We start from the raw sequence: 19,358 nt of genomic DNA on the forward strand, positions 1-19,358 counted from the left end.
TTTAACCTCTGCTGTAAGACCAGTTTTAGATTCCGATGCTTCACTAGAGGTTTACTGTATACCTTGCACCTTCTTATTGACGATGAAACACAGAAATTGCAACGGAATTAAATTCAAAAGGCACAATGCCGACTTAAGTACAAGAGGACTGACACTCTATCTTTCTATGATTTGAACCTCTCCTGTAAGACCAGTTTTAGATTCCGATGCTTCACTTGAGGTTTACTGTATCACTTGAACCTTCTTATTGACGATGAAACACAGAAATTGCATCTGAATTTAATACAAAAGGCACAATGCCGACTTAAGTACAGGAGGACTGAGACTCTCACTTTCTATGATTTGTACCTCTCGTGTGAGTCCAGGTTTAAATTCCGATGCTTCACTTCAGCTTTACTGCATACCTTGCACCTACTTATTGACGATGAAACACAGAAATTGCATCCGAATTTAATACAAAAGGCACAATGCCGACTTAAGTACAAAAGGACTGACACTCTCACTCTCTATGATATGAATCTCTCCTGTGTGTCCAGTTTTAGATTCCGATGCTTCACTTCAGGTTTACTGTATACCTTGCACCTTCTTATTCACGACGAAACAGAGAAATTGCATCCGAATTTTATACAAAAGGCACAATGCCGACTTAAGTACAAGAGAACTGACACTCTAAATTCCTATGATTTGAACCTCTCCTGTGAGTCAAGTTTTAGATTCCGATGCTTCACTTCAGGTTTACTGTATACCTTGCTCCTTCTTATTGACGATGAAACACAGAAATTGCATCGGAATTAAATTAAAAAATCACAATGCCGACTTAAGTACAAGAGGACTGACACTCTCACTTTCTATGATTTCAACCTCTCCTGTGAGTCCAGTTTTAGATTCCGATGCTTCATATCTGGTTTACTGTACACCTTGGCCTTTCTTATTGACGATGACACACAGAAATTGCATCCGAATTTAATACAAAAGGCACAATGCCGACTTAAGCACAAGAGGACTGACACTCTCACTTTCTATGATTTGAATCTCTTTTGTGTGTCCAGTTATAGATTCCAATGCTTCACTTCAGGTTTACTGTATACCTTGCACCTTCTTATTGACGACGAAGCACAGAAATTGCTTCCGAATTTTATACAAAAGGCACAATGCCGAGTTAAGTACAAGAGGACTGACACTCTCACTTTCTATGATTTGAATCTCTCCTGTGAGTCAAGTTTTAGATTCCGATGCTTCACATCAGGTTTACTGTATACCTTGCACCTTCTTATTGACGATGAAACACAGAAATTGCATCGGAATTAAATTAAAAAATCACAATGCCGACTTAAGTACAAGAGGACTGACACTCTAACTCTCTATGATTTTAACCTCTCCTGTAAGACCAGTTTTAGATTCCGATGCTTCACTTGAGGTTTACTGTATACCTTGCACCTTCTTATTGACGATGAAACACAGAAATTGCAACGGAATTAAATTCAAAAGGCACAATGCCGACTTAAGTACAAGAGGACTAACACTCTATCTTTCTATGATTTGAACCTCTCCTGTAAGACCAGTTTTAGATCCCGATGCTTCACTTGAGGTTTACTGTATCACTTGAACCTTCTTATTGACGATGAAACACAGAAATTGCATCCGAATTTAATACAAAAGGCACAATGCCGACTTAAGTACAAGAGGACTGACACTCTCACTTTCTATGATATGTACCTCTCGTGTGAGTCCAGGTTTAAATTCCGATGCTTCACTTCAGCTTTACTGCATACCTTGCACCTACTTATTGACGATGAAACACAGAAATTGCATCCGAATTTAATACAAAAGGCATAATGCCGACTTAAGTACAAGAGGAATGACACTCTAAGTTTCTATGATTTGAACCTCTCGTGTGAGTCCAGTTATAGATTCCGATACCTACCTTCAGGTGTACTGTATCCCTTGGACCTTCCTATTGACGATGAAACACAGAAATTGCATCCGAATTTAATACAAGAGGCACAATGCCGACTTAAGTACAAGAGGACTGACACTCTCACTTTCTATGATTTGGAACTCTCCTAGGAGTCCAGTTTAGATTCCAATGCTTCACTTCAGGTTTACTGTATACCTTGCACCTTCTTATTGACGATGAAACACAGAAATTGTATCGGAATGAAATTCAAATGGCACAATGCCGACTTAAGTACAAGAGGACTGACACTCTCACTTTCTGTGATTTGAACCTCTCCTGTGAGTCCAGTTTTAGATTCCGATGCTTCACTTCAGGTTTACTGTATCCCTTGGACCTTCTTACTGACGATGAAACACAGAAATTGCATCCGAATTTAATACAAAATACACAATGCCGACTTAAGTAAAGGAGGTCTGACACTCTCACTTTCTATGATTTGAACCTCTCCTGTGAGTCCAGTTTTGGATTCTGTTGCTTCACTTCAGATTTACTGTATCCCTTGGACCTTCTTATTGACGATGAAATACAGAAATTGCATCCGAATTTAATACAAAAGGCACAATGCCGACTTAAGTACAAAAGGACTGACACTCTCACTATCTATGATATGAACCTCTCCTGTGAGTCCAGTTTTAGATTCCGATGCTTCACTTCAGGTTTACTGTATCCCATGGACCTTCGTATTGACGATGTAACACAGAAATTGCATATGAATATAATACAAAAGGCACAATGCCGACTTAAGTAAAAGAGGACTGACACTCTCACTTTTTATGATTTGAAACTCTCCAGTGGGTCCAGTATTAGATTGCGATGCTTCACTTCAGGTTTACTGTATACCTTGCACCTTCTTATTGACGATGAAACACAGAAATTGCATCGGAATTAAATTCAAAAGGCACAAAGCCGACGTTAGTACAAGAGGTTTGACAATCTAACTTACTATGATTTGAACCTCTCCTGTGAGTCCAGTTTAAGATTCCAATGTTTCACTTCAGGTTTACTGTACCCCTTGGACTTTCTTATTGACGATGACACACAGAAATTGTATCCGAAATTAATACAAAAGGCACAATGCCGACTTAAGTACAAGAGGACTGACACTCTCACTTTCTATGATTTGAATCTCTCCTGTGTGTCCAGTTTTAGATTCCGATGCTTCACTTCAGGTTTACTGTATACCTTGCACCTTCTTATTCACGACGAAACACAGAAATTGCATCCGAATTTTATACAAAAGGCACAATGCCGACTTAAGTACAATAGGACTGACACTCTAAATTCCTATGATTTGAACCTCTCCTGTGAGTCAAGTTTTAGATTCCGATGCTTCACTTCATGTTTACTGTATACCTTGCACCTTCTTATTGACGATGAAACACAGAAATTGCATCGGAATTAAATTCAAAAATCACAATGCCGACTTAAGTACAAGAGGACTGACACTCTCACTTTCTATGATTTCAACCCCTCCTGTGAGTCCAGTTTTAGATTAAGATGCTTCATATCTGGTTTACTGTACCCCTTGGACTTTCTTATTGACGATGACACACAGAAATTGCATCCGAATTTAATACAAAAGGCACAATGCCGACTTAAGTACAAGAGGACTGACACTCTCACTTTCTATGATGTGAATCTCTCCTGTGTGTCCAGTTTTAGATTCCAATGCTTCACTTCAGGTTTACTGTATACCTTGCACCTTCTTATTGACGACGAAACGCAGAAATTGCTTCCGAATTATATACAAAAGGCACAATGCCGACTTAAGTACAAGAGGACTGACACTCTACATTTCTATGATTTGAACCTCTCCTGTGAGTCAAGTTTTAGATTCCGATGCTTCACATCAGGTTTACTGTATACCTTGCACCTTCTTATTGACGATGAAACACAGAAATTGCATCGGAATTAAATTAAAAAATCACAATGCCGACTTAAGTACAAGAGGACTGTCACTCTCACTTTCTGTGATTTGAACCTCTCCTGTGAGTCCAGTTTTAGATTCCGATGCTTCACTTCAGGTTTACTGTATCCCTTGGACCTTCTTATTGACGATGAAACACAGAAATTGCATCCGAATTTAATACAAAATGCACAATGCAGACTTAAGTAAAAGAGGACTGACAGTCTCACATTCTATGATTTGAACCTCTCCTGTGAGACCCGTTTTAGATTCCGATGCTTCACTTCATGTTTACTGTATACCTTGCACCTTCTTATTGACGATGAAACACAGAAATAGCACCGGAATTTAATACAAAAGGCACAATGCCGACTTAAGTACAAGAGGACTGACACTCTGAGTTTCTATAAATTGAACCTCCCCTGTGAGTCCAGTTTTAGATTCCGATGCTTCACTTCAGGTTTACTGTATCCCTTGGACCTTCTTATTGACGATGAAACACAGAAATTGCAACGGAATTAAATTCAAAAGACACAATGCCGACTTAAGTACTAGAGGACTGACACTCTATCTTTCTATGATTTGAACCTCTCCTGTAAGACCAGTTTTAGATTCCGATGCTTCACTTGAGGTTTACTGTATCACTTGAACCTTCTTACTGACGATGAAACACAGAAATTGCATCCGAATTTAATACAAAAGGCACAATGCCGAAATAAGTACAAGAGGATTGACAGTCTCACTTTCTATGATTTGAAACTCTCCTAGGAGTCCAGTTTTAAAATCCAATGCTTCACTTCAGGTCTACTGTATACCTTGCACCTTCTTATTGACGATGAAACACAGAAATTGCATCGGAATGAAATTCAAATGGCACAATGCCGACTTAAGTACAAGAGGACTGACACTCTCACTTTCTGTGATTTGAACCTCTCCTGTGAGTCCAGTTTTAGATTCCGATGCTTCACTTCAGGTTTACTGTATCCCTTGGACCTTCTTATTGACGATGAAACACAGAAATTGCATCCGAATTTAATACAAAATACACAAAGCCAACATAAGTAAAAGAGGTCTGACACTCTCACTTTCTATGATTTGAACCTCTCCTGTGAGTCCATTTTGTGATTCTGTTGCTTCACTTCAGATTTACTGTATCCCTTGGACCTTCTTATTGACGATGAAATACAGAAATTGCATCAGAATTTAATACAAAAGGCACAATGCCGACTTAAGTACAAGAGGACTGACACTCTCACTTTCTATGATTTGAACCTCTCCTGTGAGTCCATTTTGTGATTCTGTTGCTTCACTTCAGATTTACTGTATCCCTTGGACCTTCTTATTGACGATGAAATACAGAAATTGCATCCGAATTTAATACAAAAGGCACAATGCCGAAATAAGTACAAGAGGACTGACACTCTCACTTTCTATGATTTGAAACTCTCCTAGGAGTCCAGTTTTAAAATCCAATGCTTCACTTCAGGTCTACTGTATACCTTGCACCTTCTTATTGACGACGAAACACAGAAATTGCATCCGAATTTTATACAAAAGGCACAATGCCGACTTAAGTACATGAGGACTGACACTCTCACTTTCTATGATTTGAATCTCTCCTGTGAGTCCAGTTCTAGATTCCGATGCCTCTCTTCAGGTTTACTGTATAGCTCGCACCTTCTTATTGACGATGAAACACAGAAATTGCATCGGAATTAAATTCAAAAGGCACAATGCCGACTTAAGTACAAGCGGACTGACACTCTAACTCTCTATGATTTTAACCTCTCCTGTGAGTCCAGTTCTAGATTCCGATGCCTCACTTCAGGTTTACAGTATAGCTTGCACCTTCTTATTGACGATGAAACACAGAAATTGCATCCGAATTTAATACAAAATGCACAATGCAGACTTAAGTAAAAGTGGACTGACACTCTCACTTTCTATGATTTGAACCTCTCCTGTGAGTCCAGTTTTGGATTCCGATGCTTCACTTCAGGTTTACAGTATACATTGCACCTTCTTATTGACGATGAAACACAGAAATGGCATCCGAATTTAATACAAAAGGCACATTGCCCACTTAAGTACAAGAGCACTAACACACTCCATTTCTATGATTTGAACCTCCCCTGTGAGGCCAGTTTTAGATTACGATGCTTCGCTTCAGGTTTATTGCATCCCTTGGTCCTTCTTATTGACGATGAAACACAGAAATTGCATCCGAATTTAATAGAAAGCGCACATTGCCGACTTAAGTACAAGAGGACTGACACTCTCACTTTCTATGATATGAACCTCTCCAGTGAGTCCAGTTTTAGTTTCCGATGCTTCACTTCAGGTTTACTGTATCCCTTGGACCTTCTTATTGACGATGAAACACAGAAATTCCATCTGAATATAATACAAAAGGCACAATGCCGACTTAAGTAAAAGAGGACTGACATTCTCACTTTGTATGATTTGAACCTCTCCAGTGAGTCCAGTTTTAGATTCCGATGCTTCACTTCAGGTTTACTGTATACCTTGCACCTTCTTATTGACGATGAAACACAGAAATTGCAACCAAATTTAATACAAAAACCACAATGCCGACTTAAGTACTATATGACAAACACTCTAACTTTCCATGATTTGAACCTCTCCTGTGAGTCCACTTTTAGATTCCGATGCTTCTCTTCAGGTTTACTGTATACCTTGCACCTTCTAATTGACGATGAAACACAGAAATTGCATCGGAATTAAATTCAAAAGGCACAATCCCGACTTAAGTACAAGAATACTAACACTCTAACTCTCTATGATTTGAACCTCTCCTGTGAGTCCAATTTTAGATTCCGATGCTTCACTTCAGGTTTACTGTATACCTTGCACCATCTTATTGACGATGAAACACAGAAATTGCATCGGAATTAAATTCATAAGGCACAATGCCGACGTAAGTACAAGAGGTTTGACAATCTCACTTACTATGATTTGAACCTCTCCTGTGAGTCCAGTTTCAGATTCCGATGCTTCACTTCAGGTGTACTGTATCCCTTGGACCTTCTTATTGTCGAAGAAACACAGAAATTGCATCCGAATTTAATACAAAAGGCACAATGCCGACTTAAGTAAAAGAGGACTGACACTCTCACTTTCTATGATTTGAACCTCTCCTGTGAGTCCAGTTTTAGATTCAGATGCTTCATGTCATGTTTACTGTACCCCTTGGGCTTTCTTATTGACGATGACACACAGAAATTGCATCCGAATTTAATACAAAAGGCACAATGCCGACTTAAGTACATGAGGACTGACACTCTCACTTTCTATGATTTGAATCTCCCCTGTGAGTCCAGTTTTAGATTCCAATGCTTCACTTCAGGTTTGCTGTATACCTTGCACCTTCTTATTGACGACGAAACACAGAAATTGCATCCGAATTTTATACAAAAGGCACAATGCCGACTTAAGTACATGAGGACTGACACTCTCACTTTCTATGATTTGAATCTCTCCTGTGAGTCCAGTTCTAGATTCCGATGCCTCTCTTCAGGTTTACTGTATAGCTCGCACCTTCTTATTGACGATGAAACACAGAAATTGCATCGGAATTAAATTCAAAAGGCACAATGCCGACTTAAGTACAAGCGGACTGACACTCTAACTCTCTATGATTTTAACCTCTCCTGTGAGTCCAGTTCTAGATTCCGATGCCTCACTTCAGGTTTACAGTATAGCTTGCACCTTCTTATTGACGATGAAACACAGAAATTGCATCCGAATTAAATACAAAATGCACAATGCAGACTTAAGTAAAAGTGGACTGACACTCTCACTTTCTATGATTTGAACCTCTCCTGTGACTCCAGTTTTAGATTCCGATGCTTCACTTCAGGTTTACAGGATACATTGCACCTTCTTATTGACGATGAAACACAGAAATGGCATCCGAATTTAATACAAAAGGCACATTGCCCACTTAAGTACAAGAGCACTAACACACTCCATTTCTATGATTTGAACCTCTCCTGTGAGGCCAGTTTTAGATTACGATGCTTCGCTTCAGGTTTATTGTATCCCTTGGTCCTTCTTATTGACGATGAAACGCAGAAATTGCATCCAAATTTAATACAAAAAGCACAATGCCGACTTAAGTAGAAGAGGACTGACACTCTCACTTTCTATGATTTGAACCCCTCCTGTGAGTCCAGTTTTAGATTCCGATGCTTCATATCAGGTTTACTGTACCCCTTGGACTTTCGTATTGACGTTGAACCACAGAAATTGCATCCGAATTTAATACAAAAGGTACAATGCCGACTTAAGTACAAGAGGACAGACACTCTCACTTTCTATGATTTGAACCTCTCCTGTGAGTCCAGTTTTAGATTCCAATGCTTCACCTCAGGTTTACTGTATACATTGCACCTTCTTATTGCAGACGAAACACAGAAATTGAATCCGAATTTTGTACATCAGGCACAATGTTGACTTAAGTACAAGAGGACTGACACTCTCACTTTCTATGATTTGGACCTCTCCTGTGAGTCCAGTTTTAGATTCCGATGCTTCACTTCAGATTTACTGTATCCCTTGGACCTTCTTATCGACAATGTAACACAGAAATTGAATCCGAATTTAATACAAAAGGCACAATGCCAGGTTAAGTAAAAGAGGACTGACACTCTCACTTTCTATGTTTTGAAGCTCTCCTGTGAGTCCAGTTTTAGGTTCCGATGCTTCACTTTAGGTTTACTGTATCCCTTGGACCTTCTTATTGACGATGAAACACAGAAATTGCATCTGAATATAATACAAAAGCACAATGCCGACTTAAGTAAAAGAGGACTGACACTCTCACTTTGTATGATTTATACCTCTCCAGTGAGTCCAGTTCTAGATTCCGATGCTTCACTTCAGGTTTACTGTATACCTTGCACCTCCTTATTGACGATGAAACACAGAAATTGCATCCAAATTTAATACAAAAAGCACAATGCCGACTTAAGTAGAAGAGGACTGACACTCTCACTTTCTATGATTTGAACCCCTCCTGTGAGTCCAGTTTTAGATTCCGATGCTTCATATCAGGTTTACTGTACCCCTTGGACTTTCGTATTGACGTTGAACCACAGAAATTGCATCCGAATTTAATACAAAAGGTACAATGCCGACTTAAGTACAAGAGGACAGACACACTCACTTTCTATGATTTGAACCTCTCCTGTGAGTCCAGTTTTAGATTCCAATGCTTCACCTCAGGTTTACTGTATACATTGCACCTTCTTATTGCAGACGAAACACAGAAATTGAATCCGAATTTTGTACATCAGGCACAATGTTGACTTAAGTACAAGAGGACTGACACTCTCACTTTCTATGATTTGGACCTCTCCTGTGAGTCCAGTTTTAGATTCCGATGCTTCACTTAAGATTTACTGTATCCCTTGGACCTTCTTATCGACAATGTAACACAGAAATTGAATCCGAATTTAATACAAAAGGCACAATGCCGACTTAAGTACAAGAGGACTGACACTCTCACTTTCTATGATTTGAACCTCTTCTGTGAGTCCAGTCTTAGATTCCGATGCTTCACTTCAGGTTTACTATATACCTTGCAACTTCTGATTGACGACGAAACACAGAAATTGCATCCGAATATAATACAAAAGGCACAATGCCGACTTAAGTAAAAGAGGACTGACACTCTCACTTTCTATGATTTGAACCTCTCCTGTCTGTCCCGTTTTAGATTCCGTTGATTCACTTCAGGTTTACTGTATCCCTTGGACCTTCTTATTGACGATGAAACACAGAAATTGCATCCGAATTTAACACAAAAGGCACAATGCCGACTTAAGTACAAGAGGTCTGACACTCTAACTTTCTATGGTTTGAACCTTTCCTATGAGTCGAGTTTTAGTTTCCGATGTTTCATTTCAGGTTTACTGTATCCCTTCGACCTTCTTAGTGACGATGAAACACAGATATTTAATCCGAATTTGATACAAAAGGCACAATGCCGACTTAAGTAAAAGAGGACTGACACTCTCACTTTCTATGATTTGAAGCTCTCCTGTGAGTCCAGTTTTTAATTCCGATGCTTCCCTTCAGGTTTACTGTATACCTTGCACCATCTTATTGTCGATGAAACAAAGAAATTGCATCGGAATTAAAATTCAAAAGGCACAATGCCGACTTAAGTACAAGGGGACTGACACTCTCACTCTCTACGTTTTGAACCTCTCCTGTGAGTCCAGTTTTAGATTCTGATACCTCACTTCAGGTTTACTGTATCCCTTGGACCTTCCTATTGATGATGAAACACAGAAATTGCATCCGAATTTAATACAAAAGGCACAATGCCGACTTAAGTACAAGAAGACTGACACTCTCACTTTCTATGATTTGAAACTCTCCTGTGATTCCAGTTTTAGATTCCGATGCTCCACTTCAGGTTTACTGTATACCTTGCACCTTCTTATTGACGATGAAAAACAGAAATTGCATCCAAATTTAAATCAAAAAGCTGAATGCCGACTTAAGTACTTTACAACTGCCACTCTAACTTTCTATGATTTGAACCTCTCCTGTGAGTCCAGTGTTAGATTCCGATGCTTCACTTTAGGTTTACTGTATCCCTTGGACCTTCTTATTGACGATGAAACACAGAAATTGCATCCAAATTTAGTACAAAAAGCACAATGCCGACTTAAGTACAAGAGGACTGACACACTAACTCTCTATGATTTGAACCTCTCCTGTGAGTCCAGTTTTAGATGCAAATGCTTCACTTCAGGTTTACTGTATACCTCGCACCTTCTTATTGACGATGAAACACAGAAATTGCAACGGAATTAAATTCAAAAGGCACAATGCGACTTAAGTACTAGAGGACTGACACTCTAACTTTCTATGATTTGAACCTCTCCTGTAACACCAGTTTTAGATTCCGATGCTTCACTTGAGGTTTACAGTATCACTTGAACCTCCTTATTGACGATGAAACACAGAAATTGCATCCGAATTTAATACAAAAGGCATAATGCCGCCTTAAGTACAAGAGGACTGACACTCTAAGTTTCTATGATTTGAACCTCTCCTGTGAGTCCAGTTTTAGATTCCGATACCTCACTTCAGGTTTACTGTATCCCTTGGACTTCCCTATTGACGATGAAACACAGAAATTGCATCCGAATTTAATACAAAAGGCACAATGCCGACTTAAGTACAAGAGGACTGACACTCACACTTTCTATGATGTGAAACTCTCCTAGGAGTCCAGTTTTAGATTCCAATGCTTCACTTCAGGTTTACTGTATACCTTGCACCTTCTTATTGACGATGAAACACAGAAATTGCATCGGAATTAAATTCAAATGGCACAATGCCGACTTAAGTACAAGAGGACTGACACTCTCACTTTCTGTGAGTTGAACCTCTCCTGTGAGTCCAGTTTTAGATTCCGATGCTTCACTTCAGGTTTACTGTATTTCTAAGACCTTCTTATTGACGATGAGACACAGAAATTGCACCGAATTTAATACAAAAAGCACAATGCAGACCCAAGTAAAAGAGGACTGACACTCTCACTTTCTACGATTTGAACATCTCCTGTGAGACCAGTTTTAGATTCCGATGCTTCACTTCAGGTTTACTGTATACCTTGGACCATCTTATTGACGATGAAAGACAGAAATTGCACCGGAATAAAATACAAAAGGCACAATGCAGACTTAAGTACAAGAGGACGGACACTCTCACTTTCAATGATTTGAACCTCTCCTGTGAGTCCAATTTTGAGATTCCGATGCTTCACTTCAGGTTTACTGTATCTCTTGGACCTTCTTATTGACGATGAAACACAGAAATTGCATCCGAATTTAATACAAAAGGCACAATGCCGACTTAAGTAAAAGAGGACTGACACTCTCACTTTCTATGATTTGAAATTCTCCTGTGGGTCCAGTTTTAGATTCCAATGCTTCACTTCAGGTTTACAGTATCCCTTGCACCTTCTTATTGACGATGAAACACAGAAATTGCATCCGAATTTAATACAAAAATGCACATTGCACACTTATGTATAAGAGGACTGACACTCTCCCTTGCTATGATTTGACCACTCCAGTGAGTCTAGTTTCAGATTCCGGTGCTTCACTTCAGGTTTACTGTATCCCTTGGACCTTCTTATTGACGATGAAACACAGAAATTGCATCCAAATTTAGTACAAAAAGCACAATGCCGACTTAAGTACAAGAGGACTGACACACTAACTCTCTATGATTTGAACCTCTCCTGTGAGTCCAGTTTTAGATGCAAATGCTTCACTTCAGGTTTACTGTATACCTCGCACCTTCTTATTGACGATGAAACACAGAAATTGCAACGGAATTAAATTCAAAAGGCACAATGCGACTTAAGTACTAGAGGACTGACACTCTAACTTTCTATGATTTGAACCTCTCCTGTAACACCAGTTTTAGATTCCGATGCTTCACTTGAGGTTTACAGTATCACTTGAACCTTCTTATTGACGATGAAACACAGAAATTGCATCCGAATTTAATACAAAAGGCATAATGCCGCCTTAAGTACAAGAGGACTGACACTCTAAGTTTCTATGATTTGAACCTCTCCTGTGAGTCCAGTTTTAGATTCCGATACCTCACTTCAGGTTTACTGTATCCCTTGGACTTCCCTATTGACGATGAAACACAGAAATTGCATCCGAATTTAATACAAAAGGCACAATGCCGACTTAAGTACAAGAGGACTGACACTCACACTTTCTATGATGTGAAACTCTCCTAGGAGTCCAGTTTTAGATTCCAATGCTTCACTTCAGGTTTACTGTATACCTTGCACCTTCTTATTGACGATGAAACACAGAAATTGCATCGGAATTAAATTCAAATGGCACAATGCCGACTTAAGTACAAGAGGACTGACACTCTCACTTTCTGTGAGTTGAACCTCTCCTGTGAGTCCAGTTTTAGATTCCGATGCTTCACTTCAGGTTTACTGTATTTCTAAGACCTTCTTATTGACGATGAGACACAGAAATTGCACCGAATTTAATACAAAATACACAATGCCGACTTAAGTAAAAGAGGTCTGACACTCTCACTTTCTATGATTTGAACCTCTCCTGTGAGTCCAGTTTTTGATTCCGTTGCTTCACTTCAGATTTACTGTATCCCTTGGACCTTCTTATTGACGATGAAATACAGAAATTGCATCCGAACTTAATACAAAAGGCACAATGCCGACTTAAGTACAAGATTACTGACACTCTGACTTTCTATGATTTCAACCGCTCCTGTGAGTCCTGTTTTAGATGCAAATGCTTCACTTCAGGTTCACTGTATACCTCGCACCTTCTTATTGACGATGAACTACAGAAATTGCAACGGAATTAAATTCAAAAGGCACAATGCCGACTTAAGTACTAGAGGACTGACACTCTCACTTTCTATGATTTGAATGTCTCCTGTGAGTCCAGTTACAGATTCCGATGCTTCACTTCAGGTTTACTTTATCCTTTGGACCTTCTAATTGACGATGAAACACAGAAATTCCATCCGAATTTAATACAAACGGCACAATGCCGACTTAAGTAAAGGAGGACTGACACTCTCACTTTCTATGATTTGAACCTCTCCAGTGAGTCCAGTTTTAGATTCCGATGCTTCACTTCAGGTTTACAGTATACCTTGCACCTTCTTATTGACGATGAATCACAGAAATTGCATCCAAATTTAATTCAAAAAGCACAATGCCGACTTAAGTACTATACAACTGCCACTCTAACTTTCTGTGATTTGAACCGCTCCTGTGAGTCCAGTTTTAGATTCCGATGCTGCACTTCAGGTTTACTGTACCCCCTTGGATGTTCTTATTGACGATGAAACACAGAAATTGCATCTGAATATAATACAAAAGGCATAATGCCGACTTAAGTACAAGAGGACTGACACTCTAAGTTTCTATGATTTGAACCTCTCCTGTGAGTCCAGTTTTAGATTCCGATGCTTCACTTCATTTTTACTGTATATCTTGCACCTTCTTATTGACGATGAAAAACAAAAATTGCATCCAAATTTAAATGAAAAAGCACAATGCCGACTTAAGTACCATACAACTGCCACTCTAACTTTCTATGATTTGAACCTCTCCTGTGAGTCCAGTGTTAGATTCCGATGCATCACTTCAGGTTTACTGTATCCCTTGCACCTTCTTATAGACGATGAAACACAGAAATTGCATCCGAATTTAATTCAAAAGGCACAATGCAGACCCAAATAAAAGAGGACGGACACTCTCACTTTCAATGATTTGAACCTCTCCTGTGAGTCCAATTTTGAGATTCCGATGCTTCACTTCAGGTTTACTGTATCTCTTGGACCTTCTTATTGACTATGAAACACAGAAATTGCATCCGAATTTAATACAAAAGGCACAATGCCGACTTAAGTAAAAGAGGACTGACACTCTCACTTTCTATGATTTGAACCTCTCCTGTGGGTCCAGTTTTAGATTCCAATGCTTCACTTCTGGTTTACAGTATCCCTTGCACCTTCTTATCGACGATGAAACACAGAAATTGCATCCGAATTTAATACAAAAGGCACATTGCACACTTATGTACAAGAGGACTGACACTCTCCCTTGCTATGATTTGAACCTCTCCAGTGAGTCTAGTTTCAGATTCCGGTGCTTCACTTCAGGTTTACTGTATCCCTTGGACCTTCTTATTGACGATGAAACACAGAAATTGCATCCAAATTTAGTACAAAAGGCATAATGCCGACTTAAGTACAAGAGGACTGACACTCTAAGTTTCTATGATTTGAACCTCTCCTGTGAGTCCAGTTTTAGATTCCGATACCTCACTTCAGGTTTACTGTATCCCTTGGACCTCCCTATTGACGATGAAACACAGAAATTGCATCCGAATTTAATACAAAAGGCACAATGCCGACTTAAGTACAAGAGGACGGACACTCTCACTTTCTATGATTTGAACATCTCCTGTGAGTCCAATTTTGAGATTCCGATGCTTCACTTCAGGTTTACTGTATCCCTTGGACCTTCTTATTGACGATGAAACACAGAAATTTCATCCGAATTTAATACAAAAGGCACTATGCTGACTTAAGTAAAAGAGGACTGACACTCTCACTTTCTTTGATTTGAACCTCTCATGTGAGTCCAGTTTTAGTTTCCAATGCTTCACTTCAGGTTTACAGTATCCCTTGCACCTTCTTATAGACGATGAAGCACAGAAATTGCATCCGAATTTAATACAAAAGGCACATTGCACACTTATGTACAAGAGGACTGACACTCTCCCTTTCTATGATTTGAACCTCTCCAGTGAGTCCAGTTTCAGATTCCGATTGTTCACATCAGGTTTACTGTATCCCTTGGACCTTCTTATTGACGATGAAACACAGAAATTGCATTAAAAATTTAGTACAAAAAGCACCATGCCGACTTAAGTACAAGAGGACTGACACTCTAACTCTCTATGATTGGAAACTCTCCTGAGAGTCCAGTTTTAGATGCAAATGCTTCACTTCAGGTTTACTGTATACCTAGCACCTTCTTATTGACGATGAAACACAGAAATTACAACGGAATTAAATTCAAAAGACACAATGCTGACTTAAGTACTAGAGGACTGACACTCTAACTTTCTATGATTTGAACCTCTCCTGTAAGACCAGTTTTAGATTCCGATGCTTCACTTGAGGTTTACTGTATCACTTGAACCTTCTTATTGACGATGAAACACAGAAATTGCATCTGAATATAATATAAAAGGCACATTGCCGACTTAAGTAAAAGAGGACTGTCACTCTCACTTTGTATGATTTGAACTTCTCCAGTGAGTCCAGTTTTAGATTCCGATGCTTCACTTCAGGTTTACTGTATACCTTGCACCTTCTTATTGACGATGAAACACAGAAATTGCATCCAAATTTAATACAAAAAGTATAATGCCGACTTAAGATCAAGAGGACTGACACTCTCACTTTCTATGATTTGAACCTCTCGTGTGAGTCCAGGTTTAGATTTCGATGCTTCACCTCAGGTTTACTTTATCCCTTGGACCTTCTTATTGACGATGAACACAGAAATTGCATACGAATTTAACACAAAAGGCACAATGCAGTCTTAAGTAAAAGAGGACTGACACTCTCACTTTCTATGATTTGAACCTCCCCTGTGAGACCATTTTTAGATTCCGATGCTTCACTTCAGGTTTACTGTATGCCTTGCACTATCTTATTGACGATGAAACACAGAAATTGCACGGGAATTTAATACAAAAGGCACAATGCCGACTTAAGTACAAGAGGACTGACACTCTCACTTTCTATGATTTGAAACTCTCCTGTGAGTCCAGTTTTAGATTCCGATGCTTCACTTCAGGTTTACTGTATACCGTGCACCTTCTTATTGACGAGGGAAAACAGAAATTGCATCCAAATTTAAATCAAAAAGCACAATGCCGACTTAAGTACCATACAACTGCCACTCTAACTTTCTATGATCTGAACCTCTCCTGTGAGTCCAGTTTTAGATTCCGATGCTTCACTTCAGGTTTACTGTATCCCTTGGACCTTCTTATTGACGATGAAACACAGAAATTGCATCCGAATTTAATACAAAAGGCACAATGCAGACCCAAGTAATTGAGGACTGACACTCCCACTTTCTACGATTTGAACATCTCCTGTGAGACCAGTTTTAGATTCCGATGCTTCACTTCAGGTTTACTGTATACCTTGGACCTTCTTATTGACGATGAAAGACAGAAATTGCACCAGAATTCAATACAAAAGGCACAATGCAGACTTAAGTACAAAAGGACGGACACTCTCACTTTCTATGATTTGAACCTCTCCTGTGAGTCCAATTTTGAGATTCCGATGCTTCACTTCAGATTTACTGTATCCCTTGGACCTTCTTATTGACGATGAAACACAGAAATTGCATCCGAATTTAATACAAAAGGCGCAATGCCGACTTAAGTGAAAGACGACTGACACTCTCACTTTCTATGATTTGAACCTCTCCTGTGAGTCCAGTTTTTGATTCCAATGCTTCACTTCAGGTTTACAGTATCCCTTGCACCTTCTTATTGACGATGAAACACAGATATTGCATCCGAATCTAATACAAAAGGCACATTGCACACTTATGTACAAGAGGACTGACACTCTCCCTTGCTATGATTTGAACCTCTCCAGTGAGTCCAGTTTAAGATTCCGATGCTTCACTTCAGGTTTACTGTATCCCTTGGACCTTCTTATTGACGATGAAACACAGAAATTGCATCCAAATTTAGTACAAAAAGCACAATGCCGACTTAAGTACAAGAGGACTGACACTCTAACTCTCTATGATTTGAACCTCTCCTGTGAGTCCAGTTTTAGATGAAAATGCTTCACTTCAGGTTTACTGTATACCTCGCACATTCTTATTGACGATGAAACACAGAAATTGCAACGGAATTAAATTCAAAAGGCACAATGCTGACTTAAGTACTAGAGGACCGACACTCTATCTTTCTATGGTTTGAACCTCTCCTGTAACACCAGTTTTAGATTCCGATGCTTCACTTGAGGTTTACTGTATCACTTGAACCTTCTTATTGACGATGAAACACAGAAATTGCATCCGAATTTAATACAAAAGGCATAATGCCGACTTAAGTACAAGAGGACTGACACTCTACGTTTCTATGATTTGAACCTTTCCTGTGAGTCCAGTTTTAGATTCCGATACCTCACTTCAGGTTTACTGTATCCCTTGGACCTTCCAATTGACGATGAAACACAGAAATTGCATCCGAATTTAATACAAAAGGCACAATGCCGACTTAAGTACAAGAGGACTGACACTCACACTTTCTATGATGTGAAACTCTCCTAGGAGTCCAGTTTTAGATTCCAATGCTTCACTTCAGGTTTACTGTATACCTTGCACCTTCTTATTGACGATGAAACACAGAAATTGCATCGGAATTAAATTCAAATGGCACAATGACGACTTAAGTACAAGAGGACTGACACTCTCACTTTCTGTGATTTGAATCTCTCCTGTGAGTCCAGTTTTAGATTCCGATGCTTCACTTCAGGTTTACTGTATCCCTTGGACCTTCTTATTGACGATGAAACACAGGAATTGCATCCGAATTTAATACAAAATACACAATGCCGGCTTAAGTAAAAGAGGTCCGACACTCTCACTTTCTATGATTTCAACCTCTCCTGTGAGTCCAGTTTTTGATTCCGTTGCTTCACTTCAGATTTACTGTATCCCTTGGACCTTCTTATTGACGATGAAATACAGAAATTGCATCCGAATTTAATACAAAAGGCACAATGCCGACTTATGTACAAGAGGACTGACACTCTCACTTTCTATGATATGAACCTCTCCTGTGAGTCCAGTTTTAGGTTCCGATGCATCACTTCAGGTTTACTGTATCCCTTGGACCTTCTTATTGACGTTGAAACACAGAAATTGCATCCGAATTTAATACAAATGCCACATTGCACACTTATGTACAAGAGGACTGAGACTCTCCCTTTCTATGATTTGAACCTCTCCAGTGAGTCCAGTTTCAGATTCCGATGCTTCACATCAGGTTTACTGTATCCCTTGGACCTTTTTATTGACGATGAAACACAGAAATTGCATTCAAATTTAGTACAAAAAGCACAATGCCGACTTAAGTACAAGAGGACTGACACTCTAACTCTCTATGATTTGAACCTCTCCTGTGAGTCCAGTTTTAGATGCAAATTCTTCACTTCAGGTTTACTGTATACCTCGCACCCTCTTATTGACGATGAAACACAGAAATTGCAACGGAATTAAATTCAAAAGGCACAATGACGACTTAAGTACTAGAGGACTGACACTCTATCTTTCTATGATTTGAACCTCTCCTGTAAGACCAGTTTTAGATTCCGATGCTTCACTTGAGGTTTACTGTATCACTTGAACCTTCTTATTGACGATGAAACACAGAAATTGCATCCGAATTTAATACAAAAGGCATAATGCCGACTTAAGTACAAGAGGACCGACACTCTAAGTTTCTATGATTTGAACCTCTCCTGTGAGTCCAGTTTTAGATTCCGATACCTCACTTCAGGTTTACTGTATCCCTTGGTTCTTCCTATTGACGATGAAACACAGAAATTGCATCCGAATTTAATACAAAAGGCACAATGCCGACTTAATTACAAGCGGACTGACACTCTCACTTTCTATGATTTGAAACTCTCCTAGGAGTCAAGTTTTAGATTCCAATTCTTCACTTCAGGTTTACTGTATACCTTGCACCTTCTTATTGACGATGAAACACAGAAATTGCATCGGAATTCAATTCAAATGGCGCAATGCCGACTTAAGTTTAAGAGGACTGACACTCTCCCTTTCTGTGATTTGAACCTCTCCTGTGAGTCCAGTTTTAGATTCCG

The sequence above is a fragment of the Schistocerca americana genome, chromosome 6 (assembly GCF_021461395.2).
Source record: "Schistocerca americana isolate TAMUIC-IGC-003095 chromosome 6, iqSchAmer2.1, whole genome shotgun sequence".
Lineage (NCBI taxonomy): Eukaryota > Metazoa > Arthropoda > Insecta > Orthoptera > Acrididae > Schistocerca > Schistocerca americana.